General features: G+C 43.7%; 1 long non-coding RNA gene across 1 annotated transcript in view; it reads left to right on the forward strand.

Moving 5' to 3' along the window:
- LOC105853669 overlaps positions 1 to 17,994 on the forward strand; it is a 41,294-nt gene that overhangs the window by 22,377 nt on the left and 923 nt on the right. The window contains exon 2 of the long non-coding RNA XR_001145459.1: positions 3,274 to 3,319. This is a non-coding gene — a long non-coding RNA (uncharacterized LOC105853669). The remainder of the gene's footprint in view (positions 1 to 3,273; positions 3,320 to 17,994) is intronic.

Genomic DNA, 17,994 nt, shown 5'->3' on the forward strand with positions numbered 1-17,994 from the left:
GAGAGCCCAGAGAGCCCAGAGAGCCCAGAGAGCCCAGAGAGCCCAGAGAGCCCAGAGAGCCCAGAGAGCCCAGAGAGCCCAGAGAGCCCAGAGAGAGAGCCCAGAGAGCCCATTTTGCTACTGTTGTACTTGTTCTTTCTGATACCACCTGTTGTTTCTTGCGTGGTAAGATTTCCCCATGTCTGTCTTTTCAAGTCCACGGAGGAGTATTTAGAGGATGTCCACTGACATTGTAGCGTGACATGATGTAGTGAGAGTGATGTCCTACCTCCTTTGCCATAGTCTATTGGGTAGAGGGAAATCACATATTCAGAGGCGGGTCACACAGGTACATACCTCTTGAAGACCCATTTTGTGTGGGACAACTTCAAGACTATCCCAAAGAAGGTGTGCTTGGGGTAGGATCCTGAGCATAGTGAGTAGGGGTGACGAAGCACCTCAGGTAGCCTCCCATTCCTCAGGCTCTCTCACTCTTTCCATCTTTTTTTTTTTTTTTTACCATGTGATTTCTCTTTTTACCAAACAGATTTTACCCTCTGTTTTCCTTTGCACTGTCATGAGGGGCTCCTCTCTCTGTGTCACATCCACATTCAGAGTGGAAGAGTGGGAAAGGGCAAAAGACCTAAGCCACTGACATTATTGACAAAGTAATTTCCCAGCAGCCCTACCTAAATTTGTGTCCACTATGTTATCAATTACCTCATCCATCTCAGCTGGCCACTTCTTCACTGCACATCAAAAAACAAATTTCAGCAAACTATCCACGAGACCTCAACATGCATTTGAAAAAGTGGGCACCTGAGCAAAAACTTCCAGCAGGTGCTACCCTAGGAGTAAGTTACCAAGCTTGAATGCAAAAGGAAATGAAGTTTTTGAAGGGTGCCTGACTCATGACTGTCATTTTGGCCTCTTTTCTCCTGTCGTCCCTTTCCTTGGTGCTGTCCCACCTCAGGCTCTGAATGGAGCAAGCAGAGGCTCTTCCAGAGTTCAGCACTGTGACACACAGACAAGTCCGCCTTCGAAGCCTGGGAGGAAAGTGGATGAAGGAGGAATGTGTTTGCCCCAGCTGGAACCCTGCCAGGGGACTAGCAACTGCAACACCCTTATTTGTTCTGGGGAGGAGCCACTTGGAAACTTTATGAGATTCCAGAAGCAGCAAGGTCATCAGTTTTATGGCCATTCTGCTTCATTTGTAAATACCGCCTTTGAATGAGAGTGTTTGGGCTCCTTGACAAGTACAAGGCCGGGGTTGGTGCCTTTGGAGCAGGGGACAAGAAACAAGAGAGATTCTGTTCCACGCAACTAAAGTGTGTCCTGAGTGACTTAGACCCCCTAACAAACCCCAACAAGCCGGCTGTCCTTGCAGACAGCTTCGTTTGCAAGCTGCTCCCAGGAAATTCCCCGTGTGGGTAACGGGCAGGTAATCTGACTTGTCAGGTCACAGGCAAAGCAACCTGTGTTTACTATCACACTCATTTTCCATCCAGCTGCCAGTGTCTGTAGAAAGCTCTAGGTCAGGCCTGTTTGCTGTGATAAAGTCAAGGCCGAGGAGGGCTCACCCCAGTCAGCCTCCCCGTGTTCCCTTGTAAATAAGAGCCAGCTCCCCCAGGGACACCTGGGCCTCTCTTTCTCTAATTGCCCACCGGACCGAGGCTTTTATTGCAGCTGAGTCTTTACTACTCTGGGCCCAGGAAGGCGCCAGTGCCCACTGTCTGGCCAGCTGCCTGGGCCTGCTCTGATTGCCGTGGCCTATGGGGACAGGGTCACCCTATCTTTGCCTGTTTCTCCTTTGGGCTTTGAGGCACAAAGGCGGAGGCAGCCGGTGTGTCTGTGGGTGGGCAGGGAGGGAGGGTGGCGAGTTGGGGCAGGAAGTGGTACAGCTGCAAGAAGACCTTTGTCATAAGTGGATGAAGCTCTCCTTTAGAAGCACCATTTGGCACCTACTATACTGTTAATAAGAATTTGTTAAAGGAAGAAATGAGTGATTTCATTAAGTTAATGATTTTTTCCTGAGTATCTTTTACATGCCACATGCCTAAGATCTGATGACCCAAATACAGACCTCCCAGACTAGATTGGTATCAGGCAAGATTTATATTGTCCTGAAATTTGAATTCTGGTGAGTAGATAACAATAACAAACAAGCAAGATAATCATTATAGACAATGATAAATACCCAATTAAGACCAGCAGACAGGGTGGCGAGGAAGCAGGGCTTGGGAAGAAGGGGTATTGTGCCGGGGAGACTCCTTGGCAGCAGAAATGAAGCTGGCGCTGACACCTGGAGAGATCCTCGACTAAAAAGTGTCTGGTTCAAATATTTGGGAATGTGTGTTCCCGGCACAGAATGTGTTTCTCGAAGGTAGAAGGCAGATGGAAGATAGGAAAGACGGAAAACTATAGTCCAGAACCCTCAACTGAGAAGGGGACGCATCTTTCTTCCAGAATCTGGGTGAAAAATGGGGAAGAGTAAAAGTAGGAAGGAGGCGGAGAAAGTGGTAGTGTCGAAAACAAGTCGTCCAATGAAAAGTCTGTATTGAAAAGACATTCTACTCTCACTGAGACTCTGCGGAGCAAGGCCTCTCACCAAGGCACACCAAAGGAGGTGTTATTTGCTGAAGAAATTGGATGGCCCTAGAGATTTCCCTACTGAGGAATTTAGGGGGGTCCCCCAGCATGATGGTGCTGTTCTGCCGGATGACCCACCAGGGGGGCTTTCTTTTGCATTCTCTTGGAGCACTGCTATGTAATGCTGTCAGTCCCACACTCACCAGGGAACACCCCCTCCCGGGCTGCCTGCCGTTGTTGATGGCTTTCTCTGTGATTTGGACACTCAAGCTTCACCGGATGTGGGTGACATAAATGAATGACTATTTCCACGTATTAAGTTTCAGGCCTCTGAAAACCTTGTTTAGGGTCTGTTAGCATGGGGTGGGGGGTGGGGGGAGGCTCCTTGGGAGCTCAGGTGGTCATCTGACTTTGAAGCTGACCGATACTGAAAACTTCTCAAGTGGACTTTTTCACATTATCTAGAAATGGACAGATTGTATTGAAGGGGATGTTTACTATACATCTTTAAAGTCATGACTTATAACTAAAGCATAAAACTTGCAGTACATTATCAGTTAACATATTACATAAATTATACAATTCACCTTTAAATAGCATAACCATAATGCATTGTATTTTTCTGAGCATTAAGAAGCACACCTGGGTTAAATATCAACTTTTAGTACATACCTCAGGTGTAAAAACTTTGTTTTTGTTTTTCAGGTTTCTCTGAGTCACAAGAAATGGAAGTGGCCTGCCTACATGAATCGTGAGTTGGCGATGAGTGTACCCTACAGCGTCACACTTGTAACATATTCTCAGATGACTCTCTCACTTAAGCCTAGTTCCGAGGGGATCTTACTGGCTTGCCACTCTGAGGTGGTCCTCCTATCTGAGGTCATGAGAAATGCTCAAGAAGGGCAGAGCTAATGATTTGGACATTAGCGGCTAACTCAGAGGAGAGCGGTGGGCTTTCTTTCCCATTCTCTTGGAGCATTTCTATAATAACTGAGGTCCTAGATCATAAAAATGGAATTAAGATGGTCTTCCCTGGAGAATAGAACTCTAGGAGGGTCAGCAAGGTGACGGGTGGAAGAATATTGCACAGCAAGTGAAGTCCTGACTCAAGGCCAGCTTTGAGCGGAATCCTTTCAGCACCGATTTCCAAATGGGCTTTTGCAGGCTTCTCCATCATTACTGCAACTCAGTTAAAATTCTAGCCAGGGCCCATCTAAATGTCCCATTTCCTCCTACAATTCCCCGGGTGGCCTTTGTGAGGGACATTCGTCGATCAGACAAATGAAGTGCTTAAAATGAAAACGGAATCTTTAAGCACAGTTTACATCACGGGCAGGAGTCACATTACCTATCTGTAAAGATCAAAATATTTTCTATGCTTCACAAGAGCTGGATGGTCTGGTCCCCAAACCCCCCTCTAGACTGACTCCACTTGCTTGGAGTACACAGACCTTCATTTCCTTCCTCAAACAAAGCAAGGCCCTCCCCAGACAAAGCCAGGTTTCTCTGGTGGACATTCTTCTAGTTCTCACTTGCAAGATTTATGCGTTTTTTTATGTTCAGTTATTTCTTTACTATCCTCCTCCTAGGCAGCCCTCTAGCTTTAGCTCTCGCTTATTCTGCTCACCATCATGGCTGCTTGGCTTAAAATAGGGGCTTAATAAATTTAAGTTTTTATTTTTAGCATGGCATTTAATGAATGATGTTGGGATGAGTGAAGGAACGGGTGAGTGAGTGAATGAATGAATAAATATGGGAGGATCCACCTCACCGTGATCTCTTACACTGGCCTGATCTCCACTCAGCTGGGAAGCATTTTAGATGAAATCTTATCAGACAGATAGGGGACAAAATGTCTGAGATTCCTTCCAGACCAGTGAACCTTTTGCTCCAGGAAAGTTGTTTGTCACTTTGTTTTAGCCATTGCTTTTATCATTTTAATAGGGAACACTGTGTGTGTGTGTGTGTGTGTGTCTACACGCGTGCGCGCAAACATGTGCTTGTGTGTGTGTGTGTGAGAGAGAGAGAGAGAGACAGGGGAGACAGCGAGACAGACGGAAAAAGACAGATTACACTGGTGTCCAGCGTGATGGTGGCAGATGATTCAGGGTGGCTCTTGGATCTGACCTTGGTCTCCCTTCTTGCCTCATTGAAAAAAATGAGTGTGCATTTGGCAGGGAGTAGGCCAGCTGAAAAAAATGTCAGGCCCCTGAACATCAATGAGTTTTGCATTTCCAAATGATAGGTTTATGATTAAACTCCAATAGCTCAAATGCACCATCCATGAAGAATGCCAGTTTCGCCTGGTAATTCCTGTTCTCTCTAATCCCCTCCCCCAACTCCTCACTTTTGCAAACCTGTATCTCAGGATCCTTCAAACCACAGTCATGCATAAGGTTTTGATGGAATTTACTGACGGCATGGAGGTGCTTATCCATGATGGCGAACCCATCCTGAAAACTGCAGGAAAAAGCACCAAGAGCATCAGGCTGACAGGCAGACAGATTCTCTTAAAGAGACCCTAGGACTCCCACTTTCCCCTCAGAAACACTGAGGTAACGAAGACCTCAGGCTGGATGCAGGGAGTGAGTTCAGCAGGCTCCTCCTCCTCGTGTTATTGCAGGAAATTAAGAGAGCGTTGGAGACCTCTAACAATGTTTCCTCTATCCCACCTGGCTTCTCTCCCCTCCTCAAATAATACAGTTGCTGTTTCCTATTCATAATCTGCTAGGTGTATTGAGGGGCTTTTGTTAACTCTAATTATCCCCCCCAAACCCCACTCTCCTGGTAAGAAAATGAAGGCTCAGGGAGTTTGGAACTTGCCCAGCACATATTAGTACAAAGTGGCTGAACTAGTATTCTAAATTGGTTTTGTCACCTTCAAAGCCTTCTCCTTCTCCTTCTCCTAACGCTGAGTCTGGCAGAAAACCCAGGCAGGGTGTGGGTGTCTGCTCGTCTCCCCCTCCGGCACAGGGGCCTGATCTTTGGAAAAGGTCTCAGATCACTGTGCTTATTTGTTCTGCTTCTACCTTACTAATTCCTGTTTATATTCAGAAGCCAACCTGAGGCTCCTTCCAGATATGTCAGTCCCTATAAAAGCAAGCAGCTGTCTCCCAGACCCTTCACTTTTGCAGCGATAACATCTTCATTCGCCCAGGCTGAGAGCTCTGTTTAAAGCTGTGGGGTGACTGGCTAGGAGTGAATCAATAAAGCAACTCAATAATGACCTAAGATGGAATTTTAAAACTCACTGGGGGTTGAAATTATACTTCAAGGAATTATAATTCAGTTTCCCACTTATCTTTCTTTCTGTGTTTTTAAAGATGTTCATTTTGAGATTTTTCCGGCTGATGAATGAATGAATGGGTTTCAAGCTGACTTTTAAAATGGGGTTGGGAGTCAATGTGGGAAAACAATGTCTCCCTTTGATGAAATCATTGAGCTGAGTATGTGGGTGGTGAGATGGAGGCAGTAAGAAGTTGGTTTTTTCTTTGGACAAAACAAATAATAACCATTTTTGGTTCTTTTTAAAACACATTAACTGATGTAAGGATTGTTATTGCTTAGATAATGGGGTGATTCAGCTTTCCATGCTGGGGAACCTGTTACCATTTATCTGCGCTGTCTCTGACACAGCAAAAATTCTTCACTGACTTGGGCCTCTGAGACATTAAGCCGCTCGGTGGCCACTTTCTCGATTGCATCATTCAGATGGACACTTGCCCAGGGCTCTTTGACTTGTTTCCATTAAGGTGCAATGTTTACCTCACTTCACAAAGCTTAGTTTTCTACTTTAAACTCTGATAGTTATCCAACTAAAAGTAATCATGTTCCTTTAGAGGTTTTCTACAAAAATGCATTTCTGTATTTTCTATATTTTTAATTCAAAACTTAATTATAATATGCCCATTACATCTCTAATTGATTACTATAAATAGCATCGTCATCTTTCCAAGGCTACAAACATTTTTGTGTCACTTACCTTTCATGCACCCACATTTACCTAGCATCTGATGCTGGCTCCGGGTTAGATAGATGCCACCCTATTTCATTGTAAGAATGAGCCATTACTTAATGAATCTCTCATTGTTGGGGATTCTGACTTATATAACATGGGCTTATTTGCATTCATATAAAATTACGATAAAACTTGCATAGAATGTGTGCAGCATACTTTCCTTAGAGTAAATTTTCAGAAGTTGTTTCCAGAAGTTGTTCCAGGTCTGAGATGTCAGCCCTTTTTCTTCTGGAAAAAAAAAAAAAGTTATATTCCTTTACTGACAAGCTTCACCAATTTACATTTTACCCAGAAGTGTGCATCTCCCCTATGTTTGAATTAACAGAGTGACTTCACCTACCAGAGCAGTAAGTGGTTACAAAACTTGTCAAAGGTGGCCACTTGGACTGCTGTCTAGGCATCTCAATTTTAAAAACATTCAGAGACAGTGATTATGAGCGAGTTGTGGTGCACACTGGCAAGAACAGAACAACTCTAGAGAGCAGCCCCTTGTCTGCAGGAAGCCCACTGTGCGTGAAGCAGGCATTGGGGGTGGCACGGGGCGTGACAGGCAGAGTGTGCCTGGAAAACTGGCCGCTTGGTGTGGCTGGAGCTGGGTGTACAAGGAAGAAGAGCAGGGAAAGGGTAGGTGGGGGGGGGTGTGTGCTGTTCTGCTGAGCGTCTGAGTGGAGGCAATGGGATAGGTACATATGATTCCGGAAAGTCACCCTGCTTCCCTCCTGCTTTGTCCCTTCCCCTTCAGCATCTTGCTCCTACTGTCTTCTCAGTTCCTTCGGGAAGCAAGACGAGGGTTGACACAAGACATGGCAGTGTCTGCCTACATTATTGACTTCTAGTGAGAGTGGGGTCTTGTTGTTTTGGTCTCCCTATGGAAACCTGTGCATGAAAGCGCACAGAGGGTCAGCAGGGAGTGTGGATGGCCTACCTCTTTGTATCAAATATTGGGAGATTTGAGGAAAGATTGCCAGTCTAGCTTAGAGAAAAGATTCACTTTGAACACCTGCATTTAAATCGGTTAAATCAATGATAAACATCTGACCTCTTTCTAGAAATACAGTATCACACATTGCATTCTGTATTAAAAGAAATCACTGAAGTTCAGTTCTGTAAAGGATTCTAGGTTGACCCTGCCACTCCGAGTTGAATATTAATAAAAAAAGGCAAGTCAACGAAAGGAAAGAAGTAGAAATGGTGAAAGATGAAAGAAGAGAAATTAAAAGCGGGAGAATATGCTTACAAGTTTGTTTTTTGAAGTAAAGATGCATTTTGAAATTTTTTTCTCACCTCTTGGGGATAGATGGTTAGAAGAAGAATGAAAATTGTAGCGATAGCCTAACCCCATGAAATCCGGGTGTCTGTATTTTGGGAGCGAGCAGGGGCCGACTCAAGAGCTACAAAACCTAGCCTCTACAGTGACATATGACCACAGAGGACCCACCCCTAATAGAGGACCCACCCCTAAATGTAACCTCACTCTTGACCTTCAGTTCATAGGCGGGACTCGCACTGGACAATGGAGTGGAGATGATGATGTAAGACTGCAGTTATGGAAGAGCTCTGAGAGGGAAAAGAAAGACTACTTACAACCCCAGACCTTTAAAAATTATCCTTCTCCCTTGGATTAGTCTAACAATGAAGGGACATGCACACACACCCCTCAGTGAGCTCCTAATCTGGTGTCAGGAGAAAAATCTGCTGGTGACATAGCACAACTTGCTTGCATTGTCACCAGTACGGAACGAATCCCAAAGTGAGATGCCTTGCACCATGTCAGTGTGCAGATGACAGCTGGATTTCCGTCGTTATCTCCAATTCTATAGCCACATGTATGCACTTCCTCCTTTTATAACTGAGTAAGACTGAGTCCAGTCTTATATATGTTTCCTGTGGCACCGATAATTCTTACTAGTTGGCCTTAGACTCTCTTACACGTTCACTGGGGTAGGGTAGTTGGTGGGGAGGTGGATTACAGACTCATGTTTAACAATGAATACTAATAAAAACAGGAAAAGGGCCCTCCCTGGAGGTGCAACAAGTTAAAGCACAGCTCTAAGAAGTTCTCTGCAGCCACTGCAGCACGAGTTCCATCCCCAGCCAGGGAGGTGCCCCATATGGCGCGGCAGACCTCTCCTGACCTGCCCGCTGCTCCCCTCAACAGTGTATTTCAGTAGATCTGCCTGCTGTGCTCCCTACTCCATCTCTGGTGAATCTTCTCACTCTCCCACAACTCTAGCCTGTACCCTGGTTCTGTATGCATAAATAAATAAATCTTTAAAAAAATAGGCAGAGATACAACTATTATATTCAAGATCGTTTGGTACCATCAGCACTGTTCTTGGCTAATGATCTTTAAACTGCTGCCATAAATCTCTTTCATTTGTAGAAATGCCAGTGTTCTTTACAATTTGTTGTTTTTTAAATGAACTCATTTACAAAGACTTGTGGTCTAAGTTAATTAAAGAAATAGCCATAAGAGTTTCTTCTTTGCATTCCTGCATTAGATATTCAGATTTCTATATCACCCCTCCTTTAAACTAGTCGATACATTTTTTTTTTCCTGAGAGAACTGCCTCTCTCTCTTGCATTTTTATCTCCTAAACTGTTAAGATGCTGTTTTCTATGTACTGACGGAAATTCCCCACTTTGTTTTTTCAAATCCTGCTGACTTTGGATAGACCCATATGATGATCTGTTGGAGGCTAACCTAATAAGGGAAAGAATGTTAGATTATCTGGGGCCACAAGCTCAGACTCTGACATTGTGATCCCAGGTCTTGGTGGAAATGAAGGGAATTGATGATCCTGTCCTGGATGGTATTATTGATGGGGAGCCTGAGTTGCCCAAACTGACCCTGTGGCCTTCAAATCTGGTGTCACATGGAAAATCCTCCCAGAGCCATTCTTTTTCATGGCAATGTCAGGGGCTTTCTGTTTGAATTTCTGACTTGTTTGGAGACCTACAAGAGAGATGGGGCATGCTCTGAAAGGGATGATGTTTACCATGACTGATGGAAAGTCCCAGCTTATCTTAAAACCCAAGGGCCAGGCCTCGAGATAACAACATACTGTTTTCAAAGCATTGATGTCCCTAAAGAAGACAAGGCACCCAAACATGCCTGTGGCCTATCTCTTCTGCTCTGCCCCAACATCAGATGAGATATAGAATACTACCAGCCTACGATCTTAAGCATCAGCAAAAACAACACATCTCGGCGTAGGGTGAGTTAAGTAAAAAATATACAGAGGGAGATTTATTTATGAGTCCCCGCTCCCCACTTTCTAACAGTGAGTATCATCTACATTGTTCACTGTTCCAAGAGGTTCCCAGAGACTCACAACAACCTGTATTTGCCTACTTTTATACATGAGAAAAATGAGGGTCAGAAGTTTAGATAATTTTCCCATTTCACAGAGCTGCATACACAAACATGCATGTACACACACACACACACACACACACACACACGAAGCTACCTTAATAAAGTGGAGTTGATGAATTATCTGTGTTAACTAATGAGACTCTGTCTATATTCCTGGTAAGTACAAGAAGTCGGGCCCTCCCTGGTGGCGCAGCGGGTTAAAACAGCACTGAGAAGCTAAAGCCACATCAGCATGAGTTCCATCCCTGCCTGCCCCGGAGGTGATCCACATGGCACAGCAGACCTCTCCTGACCCGCCCGCTGCTCCCCTCAGCAGTGTACTTCATCGATCTGCCTGTTCTGCTCCCCACTCTGTGTCTGGTGAAGCCTCTCACTGCCCCTGCACCTCTGGCCTATATCCCAGTTCTATATGCATAAATAAATAAATCTTAAAAAAAAAAAAAAAAGAACAGCCAGCTAAGTAAATAGCATAGTTTTCTTAAAACAATAATATTAAAAGTCACCCTGAATTCTGTGAGAACAGAAAAGACTCATTCCTGTACCTTTTCATCTTCATCCACCATCCTGAACAGTAGTAACTGCTAGTATTACTCTTTGTGAAACATGCTGTCTTTTCAGTTTAAAAGGAGCATTATTGTCATTTTTGCTGACTTTTACTTTCAGACCACCAGGGTAGTCTCATACTTTCTGGAAAGATTTTCATCCCAAAATAGTAGAAACACAAATTCTATTTTGCTTATTCCTCAGTTACCCAGAACATTCCAGTTCATGTAAGTTTTGCCAGGGTGGTGTGATACATACGTATCAAGAAACAGTAAGGACAGCATGGCCAGACAGAGTGAGTTCTAGGAGAGGCTGGACACATGCTTTGATGACATCAGCATGTGCTTTGTGAGTCCTGTAAGGATCTGGGGTTTTTATTATATTCCAAGGACAGGAGACAGAGTGTCACCAGATGATGCCCAATCTCACAGGATTATCCCAGCCACTTGGAGTGGTAATGTTGATGCAGTTAATGCGTTGGAAGAGGACCAAGAAGCCATTACAGCTGGGGCTGGGGCAAAGGAGAGGAGCCGATGGCTCTGAGACATATTTGGAAGCAGGAATTATAGGATTTGGTAATAGATTGAGGGAAGGTGAGGGAGACAGAAGAGTCAGGGATGACTCAAGTTTTCTGACTTGTGTAACTGGATGGGTAATGGTGCCACTTGTTGAGAAGTCTGACAGAGTAAAAGGTTTGAAGGGGATAATTAAACATTTAATTATGGGTATGTTAAAAGTAGATAGCCAAGCACAGGCACGTAACCTACAGTTGGATTTATTGATTAGGAGGTGAAAGGAGATATCTGGAATAGAAATAGAAAATGTGGGAGTCATTGGCATATGGGTGGTCTTTGAAATCCTGAGAATGAATAAGAAGTGTTGCTAAAATATCAAGGGGGAAGGAAAATGGGCTTAGTACTGCACTCTAAAGATTCTAGTATTGAACAATTTTATGGATAAATAATCCAGAGTCAATAAAGGAAACCAAGAGGAAGATATGGAATGGAATCCAAACGAAAATTATTTCAAAAAGGGGAGCGTGGTCAGCTACATCATTTGGGATGAAATAAGGGGAGGCATACATTACAAAATTAATTACATATTTACCACATATGCCATGGGAACTTTTCAAAATTAGAGACTTGTAATGATCTCAGAAGATGCATTGGCAAATACTAAGAGTTGACTACCAGCTTGAAATGCACAAAACCTTTTTAAAAGTAACTTTTGAACACAGCAAGATCATTATGGTAGGGTGGGACTTGGGGGCCATGTTAGGATTCTTTATCCCGCTGAAGTTCTCTAATGAACAATCATAGAGCACAAAATTCTTCACAATGTCCAACATAACTAAGGAAGGAAAAGTATTTGGGGAAGTCTTTGTAGAACTTACAGTGATGTAGACAAGGCAAAAACTTCTTTTGGGTCACAGCAGAATATCTACTGGGAACATCATTTCATAGATTCTTCTGAGAGCAGGTCCAACAAGGATATCTTGAGAAAATCAAAGGTTGCGTTAAGCTGCAAAGGCTAGGCTTTGGGCTCAGACCAGGATTGGGATTCCTCTAAGCAAGGGAAGAAGGGAGCATCTTCTTATGTGATTAACACCAAGATTTCCCTTCAGATGAATTTGAAAATAAACTGACCAAACCTGCTTTGCCCAATTTAGACTTCTTTTGAGGTTGAAAAAAAAAAAAAAATCTGAGGACTAAATACAACAAGAGATTATATCCAAAGAAGATTAAGAGATTTCTGGCAATTGTTGCGAAGAATCAGAGGAACACACACACACACACACACACACTCCAGTTGGAAAGACGGAGAACAGGACAGAGATCACAGGGAGAGAAGCTTACCACACTGGAGTCAGAGAACATCACCTTCACATGTTGGAACTCTTCCAGTAGAGTGGTTTCACTCATGGAGGTGCCAAATAGATTCTCAGGCCTTTCCCCAATATTCCTCCTACCAGGATAATAATACACATGGGAAGGAAAAGAATTAAGGACCAGGTGATTTTATTTATGCTGTAGGGCATTTGAGTTTTTTTTTTTTTGAACTTCTGAACTCCATCCAGGGTGCAGTTAACATCTCCCTTAGGGGGTAAGAATGTAAGTACCAAGCAGAAACATCCCACTGGAAGATAAGAACAGCAAGGAAAGGTAGCGCTTATGAGAATCCCTGACAGGCAGCCCACTTGAGTGCAGGTGCCACCGTTTACATGAAGACACTAAACATCATTCAGGTCACTCATTTGATCAATGGATATTGAGTGGCTACTATTTGCCAGGATTTGTGTTGGATGATGGAGGCACAGATTGGTGCAAAGCAAAGTTCCTGATCTCATGGCACTTATGTCCCAGAGGAAAACACTGGAAATAACAAGTAGAACAAAATATCAAAAATACAATTTTCAGTTAGTGATAAAGGATAAGAAAATGAAATGCTGTGATAGGGAGTGCTTGCGGTAGGGTGTGGAATGGGTGAAAATTTACTGGGTGATTAAGGAGGCCCTCTCTGAGGAAATGACCTTTAGATTGAGATAAGGAGAGGGCCATATATGATTCCAGGAAGGGAACAAACCAGGCCAACAAAGCCGCATCTGCAAAGACCTTAGCGAATTTGAGGAAGGGAAGGAAAGGAAAATCCATGGGACTGGTGGAGGCGGATGGTAGATAAGAAGTTCAGAGAACTAAGCCATGAGATAAATCAATTAGGGGCTTGAGGCCAATAATAAGCAGCTTAGATGTTTCTTCCAAGTGCAACGAGAAGTCCTTGGAAGTTATGAGCCAATGTATGTTATGATGTAGGTTAAAAGAATATATCATGGAGAATGAGCAGCACAAATTAGGGCCACAGGAATAGACGTGGGATATATCAGAAAGCTATGACTATAGCGCCTGTATTTTGAAGTTTTGGTTTGTCAAATTCCGTTAAGGTTTGTCACTGTGTTTCTTCCCACCCAGACTATATTTAGTGATCCTAACTGGTTTGGGAGTTCTGTAAGGACTGACTCACTGATACCTCACTCCCCATTTATTGTGTTCAGTGGACACTAGAGTTTCAGTTAAGATCCGATTGTCTGGAAAGCCCCAGTTCTTCCAACTTAGGCAGCATTCATATCTTAGACCTAGAATGAAACAAACATTCTCATGCCCATTACATGCTATTCGCTGTCTATAAACTAAACCCCTTTGCATGACAGGCCATGTTGAAAGGGACCAGGAGCTAGTTTTAGTGGGAGATTTGTGAAAAAGCAGGAAACTTGGAGAAAATAAGTGAAGGAGAGAAGAGCAGAAGAGAGGGTTCAAAATCAAGGTGAGAGGCTGTATGTAGCCTGAAAGGCTGTATGGGGTTATCATTAGGGGGGACTAAAGGTAGCAGAATGGCACCAAGTAATTAAATAGACTTTCCTGTCTGTTGAATGGGCCACTGGGTGCATCTCTGAGGAATGTTCTTGTTATGTTAAATTGGTCAGAAGAGGAAGATAGTTTTTTTGCTTCTCTAACTCCAATTCAACTGAGGAAAATGGAAGTTGGGAGAAAGAGAACTAAAACCCAGAATTTTTACAACTGAACACAGCACGCCCTCCAGTGGTGAAAAATCAGTAGCGCAGGTGACAATGGAGACCTTTCAGTTTTTGACTTGAGTTTAGAGGTATGGCAATACTTTTCTTTGACTCTTAGCTGAATACTCAGAGGTCTATACCATTTTTCTTTTTTTAATTCTGGAAAGCTCTTCAGCAGTAAGTATTCCATGATGTTATCAATACACAGAAGGATTAATCATAAAAATAATTTTTCATTAGAATGAAGAAAAAGTTCAGAGAGGCACCGTGGGGGGCATTACTGGTTAATTAGGACAACAATAATCCACTCCTGAGTCTGTTTGCTGAACCCTGTTCTACGTGCGTCCCATTTAATTCTCACAACAACCCGATGAGATACTTTTGTGATCCTTACTTTTCGAGATGAAGAGACATTAGAGGCTCAAAATAATACGAAGGGAGTGATTACAAGAATAGATGCTATGACCCTGCCCTCAAGTCATTTACAACCAGAAGGAAAGATAAGTTTGCTCACCTCTGCTGGAAGGAAAGATACATCTGAAGTTAACTGGCTAATTTGTTTAGGACAGAGCTTTGCAATTAGAACAGCAAGATGAGAGGCGGGAAGTGTTCTAGGTGGACGTTGATGGATGGTCCTGACTCACCTGCACTTCAGGTCAAGGGTGGCTGTCAGGTTTCACCTCACATCATCATTCCTATGATAGTTTCTGTACTTTCTCCAGCCTTCCTGCTTGGCCTCAGGACTATGTGGTTGAGCAATTAGTGATCTTTACTATGGGGAAGGGATAAGGGGTTGGTGTGGTGCAACTCTTTGTTACAGTTGCTGTAAATGAACCGTACCCTAAAAATTTAGTGTTGTTTTCAGACATAGAAGCAAGGGCATCCTTTGGGACCCCCTTGGCATGTGCATCTTCATCATAACTGAGGCCAGGGTGATTTGCGCCCCGACGGAAGTTAAAAAAATGCTGCTGTCAAGCTTGTTTACAAGTACAGCCGTGACATTTCGGAGGAGAAGGCCTGCCTTTCTGCTGCATATGGATTCAACGATGTGATCGTTCCCCCCTTTTCTTTTCTTTCCAATTATCCGCAAGTAAAACTAACTTGTGATGTACAGTTCTAGAACTTTATCACATGCAGGATTTGCGCATCTATCATAGTCAGGAGGCAATAACATTCTGTTTCATAGAATGCTTATGAATATTCCCTTTACTAGGCAGTGAATGATTATTTTAATTCTTTTACGTAGCATTTTTACAGGATGGTCTTCCCTATCTGTCTGTGAATTGTGTGTCAGATGGGACGCTTAAATGCACACCTGCCCATCCCACCCAACATTACAAAGTGGAGCAAAACACAATGATTTCTTTAAAAATGTTTGAATCAAAAAGTTCTAGACTCCTTATAAGGAGGAAAGCAATAACAAGACTTTAAAACACTAACCTAGAATATAACCTTTGCCATCACACACTATGTTTGCTCATCGGTTTCCCATCCACCCTCAGCTACAACCTGCAGCCCCAGTAAGAGAAGGAACGGGGCCAGGTGTTGTTACTATCAGTTTGCATACGGGCAAGTGGAGACTAGACAGGCTAGTCAAAGGTTACACACTGGCTGGTGACAGAGCCAGAATCAGAAGGTGAGCTTTGGATTCTAGTATGTTTTTCAGGCATCTGGTATTGCATTTTTTCCTGTTAGATAATTACGAAGACTTTGCTAGGCTTGGTGTATTCCCAAACCAGAAATTGCCTCTTCTTATGAAAACTTTCTCTTTTCATGTAAGCTTCTAAGACTTCATAAATATTTTGATAGTGATTCTATCTCATTATGTTATTTTTGACTCTAGTCACACAGAGCGACCTGTTGTAAGGATCCAATTCGTTTGCCATACTATCACATAAATACACATTTTTGTTCCCAGAGAGTAAAACTATAGCGATTGATGTCATTTCCTAGTTCCATTCCTCTTCCTCCCATTTTGGTTGTTTCCAGGATGGAATCAACAGGAAGTAGGCCATTTTAGAAAAAAGAGCCAGGCTACATTCTCTCTTGGAGCTGCCATGGAATCTGACAGCTGCTTCTCCGCACCCTTCTGATCAGGTTTATCGGACCATTTTACAATCTAGAAAATGTGATGTCTCAGTGTCTGTGCCTCTAATTTTAGTTCACATATCTTCCGAAACCTTTCTAATGGCATTTAATCTAAATGCAATGTATGTTTGCAGTGTGAGCGCCAATGTCTCCAAAGGCATGGAAATGGAAAATGAGACCCTTTTAACTCAGTTGAAGTGTACAGAATGGGAGAGACCAATGGTTAGCCTTGTGCATGAAGTTTGCTTTCCATTCCCCACTAACTTCTTACCCATCCCCACCACCTGCCCTGTGCTGCCCCCAATTAAGATGCAGGCCCAGATGTTGTGAGGCTCTCCCACAGGGGAACCCTCCAATGCTGTAGAAGTCTATTCGGGGTGTGCTACAAGCCCAGAATTCGTTAATGAAGGAGGGCGGTGGGGTGTTGTAAACACAGCTGCTGGCTGCTGGCTCAGCGGACCTGCCTGCATGTGGCAAATGGAGAAACATCAGGCCGGCAACAGCCTCATTGTTCACTGCATCTGACAGCAGATCCTTCACAAGAGAGCCAACAGCAACATGCCAGTGTCTCCAGAGGTATCCAGAGACAGGCTCCATTTTGGCCTTTAGTTTCTAGCCTCAGGCTCAACCTGATGATGGAAGAGACTCTTGGAGAAGAGGGGGAGGAAACAGCCAGCTGCATAGCAAAGGACGTGTTTTCCACTCATTGAGCTTTATGCTTTTGCTGTGTTCCCAGAGGACACATCGTGTCTGCCCTCTTCTTCCCCGCAGTCTCTTAGTAGTAATTATTTATGTCCCAGAGAGTAGATGTTCCACCCTAAAATGAACTGTGGCTATTCTCTTTCTGGGCAAGATACATGCATCCTTTTAGCAGATAAAACTGGTTGATATATGACAGTAATTAATGGCACCTTATTTTACAGAGATCCAGACTTGCAGACTATTTTTGTACTGGCCTTTTTCTAAGAACTCACTGAAGTCTCACCACTCCCCATCTATAGATGAAGAAACAGGTCCACCGGGACTAAGCAGTTTGCACAAGGACAAAAAAGCCAGCGAAGTGCTAAAACCTGAGTGGGATCTTCAGTCTCCACCCCCTGAGCGCTTTCCTCTGCCTCACAGAAGTCCACCAGGCCTTCTGAGAGAAGCAGGACCTCATAATGAAGCTGGACTATTGGCCAGGAGTGTTGGCACCCTTCAGTGTGCCTCCAGACCCAAGGCCCAGTCTTGCTGACTAGCACTTCCTGTGTCAGTGTTTGGACCAACATTCAAAACGCATTGACAGCTTGTTCCAGTAGCAGAGAAAGGAAACACATGAGGCAGCTTGTTTGTAATTAAAAAGGAGAGGAAAACAGGAAAACAAGTGGACTCACAGGCAGGCCAAAGATGATGGTTACCCTGATGAGTTCCTTCCTGTTCCTGGCAAAGACACTTCCATTCATGCTTCAGGAGGCTAGCCAATGTCCTTGGGATTTCTAATACTGGGCTCTTTAGCAATTCATGCTGCACTTTCTCTCTCACTCTCTCTCTCTCTCCCCCTCACTCACTCACACACACCAAACACTACATATATGCACACACACACATATTGTGGACTGCAAAGCACTATGATATAGGGTAAAGGGGTGTGAGGAGTGACTAAGTCAGACTCCCTCTTTTGAGCTGCTTCCAGTCTTGTCGGAGAGACTGACCTGTTGTAAACAACATTTTGGAACATGAGGCAGAATGAAGTAAGTGCTATAACTGAATGAAATGTTCATTAAGTGCTATGTGAGTCAGAAGAGGGAGAACTTATTCTGATAGGGCTAATGCAAGACTTCCTGTGGTAGT

Source organism: Condylura cristata, unplaced genomic scaffold, assembly GCF_000260355.1.
Source record: "Condylura cristata isolate star-nosed mole 26May11 unplaced genomic scaffold, ConCri1.0 scaffold00015, whole genome shotgun sequence".
Lineage (NCBI taxonomy): Eukaryota > Metazoa > Chordata > Mammalia > Eulipotyphla > Talpidae > Condylura > Condylura cristata.